Source organism: Capsicum annuum, chromosome 3 (assembly GCF_002878395.1).
Source record: "Capsicum annuum cultivar UCD-10X-F1 chromosome 3, UCD10Xv1.1, whole genome shotgun sequence".
Lineage (NCBI taxonomy): Eukaryota > Viridiplantae > Streptophyta > Magnoliopsida > Solanales > Solanaceae > Capsicum > Capsicum annuum.
The window spans coordinates 165688789-165696332 of record NC_061113.1 but is presented as its reverse complement, the minus strand read 5'-3'; positions in this window follow the sequence as shown (position 1 = coordinate 165696332).

Genomic DNA, 7544 nt, shown 5'->3' with positions numbered 1-7544 from the left:
ATGCTTGATTCGATAACCAACTGCAGACATTTGAAATATGCATTCCTAGAATGGTTCTTTCCACTCTCTAGAAAGGTACAGTTGAGGTATGAGATTAGTAACTTCAGATTGCTCCCGAACGAAGCTTTGCATGAAACCTGGGAGAGATTCAAAAAAAAGCTGACACAGTGTCTAAACTATAATATGATGGACATAAACTTAATGGAGACTTTGTACAGGGCTCTTAACTATGTGAAAAAATCAATTATAGATAATGGTGCCGGTATTTCGTTTATTGATTTTACATTCCCATAAGCTTCAGAAATTCTAGAGAAAATGACCAAACAGAGTCGGGCATGGCATACCAAAGAATCTGTGGTAGCAAACCCCACTATTTCTGTAGGTATGACTATGGAACAACACAGAAGAGGCGAGGAGAATGATCAAGACATGGCTCACCTAAAAACACAGATGGACTTGCTAACCAAGCACTTTCTATCAGGCAAGACTGAGAAGGTAAAAGCTGTGGGATCTCAAGATAGAGTTGATGCTGATCCATAAGAAGAGGCAAATTATGTTAATAATCAGGGGGGTTTCCGAGGCAATAGCCAAGGAAATCAAGGTTGGAATTATTATGATAAGCCTGGATATGAGAATCAAGAGCAAGGAAATTGGAGGAGCAATAATGATAGGAGCGAGCTATATGTCCCTCCTAGAAATCGTGAGGTTGCTAAAACAAGTTCTAAAAATATGTCCATAGAGGACATAATGGCTAAATTGTTAAAGGGAGTGGGGGCTACCAACTCAGGAGTGACTACTATGTAGACCGATCTGTCATCTATTAGTTAGTTGGTAAACTCGCACTTTGCTTTGATGAAGCAGCTGGAACAGCAAATTAGCTAACTCTCCACAGCACTGAATCAGAGAAAGAAAGGAACATTACCTCATGATATAGTCCAAAATCCATGGAATGATGGCTCATGTATGGCGATTAACACTAGAAGTGGTAAGATATTACCTGGACCTTCTGTGGGCAAAAATATAGTTGATAAGATATTTGATGATGAACTGGAAGAAGGTGTTCCAGTGGAGTCTGAGAAGATGGATGGTTCTGATAATGCTCTAAAAAAAGGGAAAGAGAAGAAGAAGAAGGTATTCGTAAAAACTCTCCCAAGACCTCCACCTCTCTTTCCTTAATGTTTACAGAAAAAAGTTGATGATACAAAGTTTAGCAAGTTCATAATAATGTTGAAGAAGTTAACAATAAATATGCCTGTGGTGAAGGCGCTTGAGCAAATGCCAGGATACGCTAAGTTTATGAAAGACCTTTTCATGAAGAAATAGAAGGTTAGTCATGAGCCGGAGAAAAATCTCCATCATTGTGGTGCTATCTCCATAAGGTCTTTAGTGCATAAAAAGGCAAACCTGGGAGCAATTACCATCCCATGCACTATTGGGTCCCTGAATTTTACAAAAGCTCTATGCGATTTGGGAGCTAGTATAAACCTAATGCCACTTGCTGTGTATAAGAAGCTGGGTTTGAGGGATCCTACCCCGACAAACATGCGGTTGGTGATGGCGGATAGGTATTTAAAGCAGCCAGTAGGCATATTACATGATGTATTGGTAAAGGTGGCCTACTTTATACTGTCTGTTGATTTTGTAGTCCTAGACTGTGAGGTAGACTTCGAAGTACCCATCATCCTGGGTAGACCATTCCTTTCAACTTGGAGAGTGATAGTGGACATAGAGCTGATAAGCTGAAGTTCAGGCTCAATGATAAAGAAGAAAGATTCAAAATATGCTCATCCATGACCCAGCAAAAGGAGATAAGTGTTTGCTCAATCATGGATGTGTTCTATGAAGATAGTAAGGAGATATCAAAAGGTTGTCTTAATGAAGTCTGAGTAGTCAAGATAACCAAGTCGTGTCGAGACATTAAATCAAGCGCTATTAGGAGGCAATCCAAAATTTTTATGTTTCAGCAAAGTGTTTATTTTTGTAGTTAGGTTCTAGTTCAAAGAAGATGGAATCAATGTATCCAACTAAGTATTCCTGATGACATATTTGATGTGTTGTTATAATTATGATAAGCCATCAGATTCATCATCAGAGAAATCAAACCTGAGGCTTGTTCTGTTAAGGCTGACGACATTTGTGATAGGCTATCACAAGTGTGATAAGCCATCAGCCTTTGTAATCAGAAAGCCTAAAAGAGTAGCTGAAATTTTGGGCCAAATTAAAAAGATCCGACCAAGCCCACAGCTTTGTCTTTCCACCTCCCCACATATATCCTTTCTTTTCTTTAAGTTTTATTTCCTTCCATATTTAGTTTATTTTGTTCCTTTTCAAAAGTATTTCCAAGTTAAAAAAAAAATAAAACTTTCTTCCTTATGAGTGTGGGTTGAAGTTAAAATTAAGAGTTCTTCTTTCATCTACTTCCTCTTACTAGTGTAACCAAGTTAAAGGCATTATCAGTTCTTATAATGGCACCCAAAGGAAAGAACCTAAAATCTACAAAGAAAGGGACCAAGGGAAGTGTACCTCAGAGACTCTTCAATGAGGAATTCGATTATAAGGAGGAGGAGCCACTGCTCAGGAAGCAAAACAAAAAAGAAAAGCCTAAAAAAGCCTTCACCACCTCCACTAGTTGAGGTAGAGAAAGTGAATAGAGTGATATTGAGCCAACAATATCTGAACATACAGCTTCTGAGCAGACGGCCTCTAAGCAATAAGAGTCTGAACATGCTGAATTTGAAGAGCATAATTCAGATCATCCTGATATCGAGGAACATGAGTCTGAGCAACATGACTCTAAGGGACCATCATCTGAGTCCCCTTCTGCTGAGCAACAAGATGATGAAAAATCTTTGATTCAGGGAACTATGGTTAAATGCAAGAACCCTGTGGTTCGAGAAAGTGCTAGGTGGCAAATTCCCAAGGCACAAAAAATCTTCTATAATGGACTTTACAGAACAAAATAAAAGCCCATTAAAAGGACAATCTTTGAAGAAAAGAAGATCATCACTCCTGGGCTAAACAGATATCCTAAAGCGGAGCGAAAATTCTGAGACTACAACTTGGGATGGACCACGAAAGGAGGAATCTGATTTGGTCCTGCACTAGTTAGGTAGTTCTATATGAACTATCAGGCTCGATTGGAAAACATATGTGAATAAGGAGATAAATCAGAAGACTATCCCTTGTTGGATAAAGTTCCAGTACAGTGTGTGATGGTAGATGTCTCAGAAATGACAATCCACAGATTTCTTCATGGACCTTGGATTAACTCCTCAGGCCACTTTATCTACTTTCTATGCTCGGTTGAAGCATCTTGAGAATCAATATTCTTGGTTAGCGACCCTCATAGCTGAAGAAAAACCTAAATGACTGACCAACCCTAATGAGAGGATTTTTAAGGCTTTCCTGACTCAAGAGGCAAAGTTTTGGTGGGGTGTAGTGCACACCTATTTGATGCCTACTGAGGGAGATAATATCCTTAGAGATGATGGAGCAATATTGGTTGCAAGTCTTGTGACTAAAATCAAGTTGAACTTTGGGGAGATCATTGCTGCGGAGATGAAAATTTGAGTCTCAAGGCCCGATACGACATATCCTTTCCCTCATCTTATTACAAGGTTATGTAAGGCAGGCCATGTACTTGAGGTTATAGGGTTAGATGAAGAACTACTTGCCAAAAACACCCTCAACCCCATTTGATATAATGAAAATCAGCCTAGACTAACACTTGACAGAGGAGCAGGGGTTGAAACAGACCCACCAGTTACAGGTACCAGCTTAGCACCAAATATAGCAGTGCAGGATTCTGAGGCTGCAGCACCAACCTCCTCAACTATAGAAGATTCAATGCCTAGAAATGAAACAAAATTTTAGTTGCTGTGTCTACCATCGAATTTGCCTTCAACCCTATGAATTTTAGGAGAGTGGGAAAATAAGCCAAGTGGTGCGACGCTCAGCTGTAACTTTTTGCCAAGCAATTTACCTCTGGGTAGACAAGAGGATTAAGGTAGCACTGGAGCCCTTCCAAGCCTTGCCTAGTTGAATTGATGAATTAGAAATTCATTTTAATACATGGGTAAGAGAGATGTCGGGCCCAGACCTTGCATAATTTAGAGCATCCCTAGATAAGGTGAAGGCAGATGTTGGGGTATTATAGCAACACCAACTTATGGTGTCCGCAGATCTGGCTGTTGATGAGTCTGAGGGTGAAATCCCATTTCTTAATATCACGGGGGAACCAATAAAAAAAAGAAGGGTAAGAAGAAAGGTAAGGGTAAGAGAGAAAGGCCAGATTGTGATGAAGAAAGAAAAGTAGAGAAGAGGGCAAGAAAGAAAGATGAAAAAAAGGAGATAAGGAAGGCGATGATCAAGTCACTACCTGACAATAAAAAATAGGAGGAAGCCCAGCGAGCGAAAGTAGTGGGTTCCTTAACTAGTAGGCCTCCAACAACTGCTAGACCAGATGTGTCTGAACGTAAGGGGGGAGGGGGACTCCCGATAGAGATAAGAAAGCTAAGGATGTAGTCAGGGACCCATGATCCCCGTGCTTGATCTACTCCAGGTTTACCCTAACCTTTAATTTAGTTTTTATTTAATTTCAAGTTGAGGGTGTAGGGTGAGTTATTATTCTAATATTTTGTAGTTGACTAAGAGAAATACAAGTACCTGAGGCAGTTAACATGGTTTTGTTATTTTGTGAACACCCCTCAAGTGGTCTAATTCTTTAACTATGTGATTTGCATCTAATTATGACCACTGTGCATCTTTGTATGGTATTAGTTCTAGTGACTTGATAACCATTGCTAAACAATTGCATGAACTGGATAAGTAGTAACTTGTGATATACTTATGTGCCATATGCGTGTGAGATTCTACTTAGTTCCCTTTGTATGTTGAATTCAGAACTTGCCTGGTTAGTCTTAACTAGGTTGAAGGATAGAGGTTAGGAAAGGATCATAGGCCATTTTGATATTAGCTTACTTTAGCCTAAATGACCTTCCCTGTATGCATAATATCCCTTGATTCCTATTTTGAGCCTGAATAGCTTATTTCTTGTTACGATACCTATCACCATCCTATTTTTATATCATAATGAACCTATTTTGGCCCTGGTCCTCCTTAGACACTATGCACCTTAACTTAGGCAAATAGCCCAAGTTGAGGGTAGCTATATAGGGGTTCAGATGTAAAATGAGTATGAAGAAAAGTAGAGTAAAAGAAATGAATAAAAAGCTGGGTACGGTGGAAAAGAGCAAGAAAAGAAAAGTTGTGAAAAAAAGAAGTGATTGTAGAAAAGAACCGCACCTATCCTCAATAACTATGATCAAGAAAAAAGAAGAGTAGAAAAAGGTAAATGAGTAAGACCCCAAAAGCTAGTGTAGTGTCAAGGAGGCTTAGTCACTTTAAATATCATCGAGTATCATACCAGCCCCTAGCCTACACTACAAGCCAAAGAGAAGATCTATAATGATCCTAGCTGACCTGTCTAAAGATCTTGGTAATGAAAATAAGGGCAAGCCTATGGTATTCGGCATACATTGATTGGAACTTCATTCTAAGAGTGAGTGTCGTGTGATTGTCCCATGGTTACATATGTGATGTCTGATATAAGTGCAATGGGACTTCTTTGTGGTGAGAGCACACTGGTTACGTTGCTAGTTGCTAACTGGTTTGGATAGTGTAAGATTGATACATGCATGGTTGTTGTTGCTGATTTAATGTCATATCTTGATTCCTGTGTGTCACATTGTTTCTCTTCAATAACATACACAGTTGTTTATAAATAAATTGGCCTTGAAGATGGTGAAGATGTTTTGAGATAATATGGATGGTTGACTGCTGAATGTACTTTGTATTCTCTTGGTTGTGTTTTAGTTGTTTGAGGACAAGCAATTGTTTTAAGTTGAGCGTGTTAATGTGTGAGCATATGCTAATATATTTGAGGCTTTTAACTGAGAATAATTCCAAAGTCTTAAGCAATATTTGTTGTTTTTGATTTTTTTATCTTTGATTTTGAAGTAGAAGTCAAGAGGGAAAAGAACCAACAATAATAGAAGTAAAAAAGTTGAAATCTAAAGCAAATAAAAGAGAAGTGTGGCTGACGACATTCCTAATAAGTCATCAGCACTCTGATAGGTTATCAGCTTTACCATCATTCTTAAATAGAGAATGGGATTTACTGGAAGAAATGACGATGATATGTGATAAGCCGTCAGAGTCATAGTCAGCCTTAGATAGAACATAGGAGCTGAGGTGGAGAAGTGACGACATTGTCGGATATGTCGTCATAGTTTTGATCAGCCATCAGGATTCACCGTTAGCCTTAATAAAAAATTATCAAAATTGAAAAGGAGCTGATGACATTCGTGATAAGTCGTTAGCCTCTTTATAAGGCGTCGCGCATGTCGCCACCTAATCCAAGAAGAACACTAAACTCTGTGATTTTTTTCCATAATTAGGCTGAAGTATTTAAAGCATAGGTTAGGGTTTTCTAAGGAGGATGCTAAACCTATTTTGGAATGCACGTGTTTTGTAATTTTCTCTTTAGTTTCTTCTCTTGAATGAAATAATTAACTTTGAAGATATTATCATCCATATCTTGGGATTTCTACTTTGATTTAATCTGAGAAACACTCGTTGCTATTCATCTTGTTGTAAGTTCATCTTTCAAATTAAGAATTCAACTTTTTGTATCGATTATTACATTATGAGTGGCTAAATCCCTTTTACCCAAATTATGGGATCTATGGGTTAGGTCTTGGTAAGTTGCTAAGTGCTCAAGATTCTAAAGGTAATAGGACTCCATGATAATTCTGAGGTTTTAATTATTGTCTATTGGTTTCAAATAATAGATAGCACCTTCTTTGATTTGCTTGAGATAAGAAATCAACTATAGTAGGAAGTGAATTATTGACAGGGACTTGGAAGCTACCAACCTTCCATTTAATAATTGACGTTATAACAAGGTTAATTAACCTAAGGTGAAGTCTGGTCAGTGAATATAAATTCCCTAAGTCCTAGAGGATTAAGTAATTAAATGCTTAAGTAGGCCAAGAGACATTTAGGCCTAACTTCAATAAAGACAATCTGTTGTTCCTACCTATCGTGAGAATCTTGAATCACTATTAGCATCTGTCAAGTACCAAAACCCATAGTGAACATAATTCTGGTTTTCCATAAACTTTTGATTAGAAACACTGAAACTAAAGTGACCAAGAATTATTTGCTAAATTCTCATAACCCCCAATTTACCGAAAACTACTAACTATCAGTTGATTAACTCACATGGAACTCAGATTCACACCATATTCCATATGGGATTCGACCCCAACCTAGTTGGGTTATATATTGACAACGATTACTTATATTCTTACATGAGAGGTGTAGTTATGTGTTAATAGTTATGGCTTAACTTTCTTCAAACTAAGTTGGGTTGTTAATATTGATATAAAATCATGTTATAGGTGGGGGAACTAATCATTGAAATGGCTATTAATACTGTATTGGGCCCAGATGGGGGCCTATGTTGTTGTTATTTTGTTGTA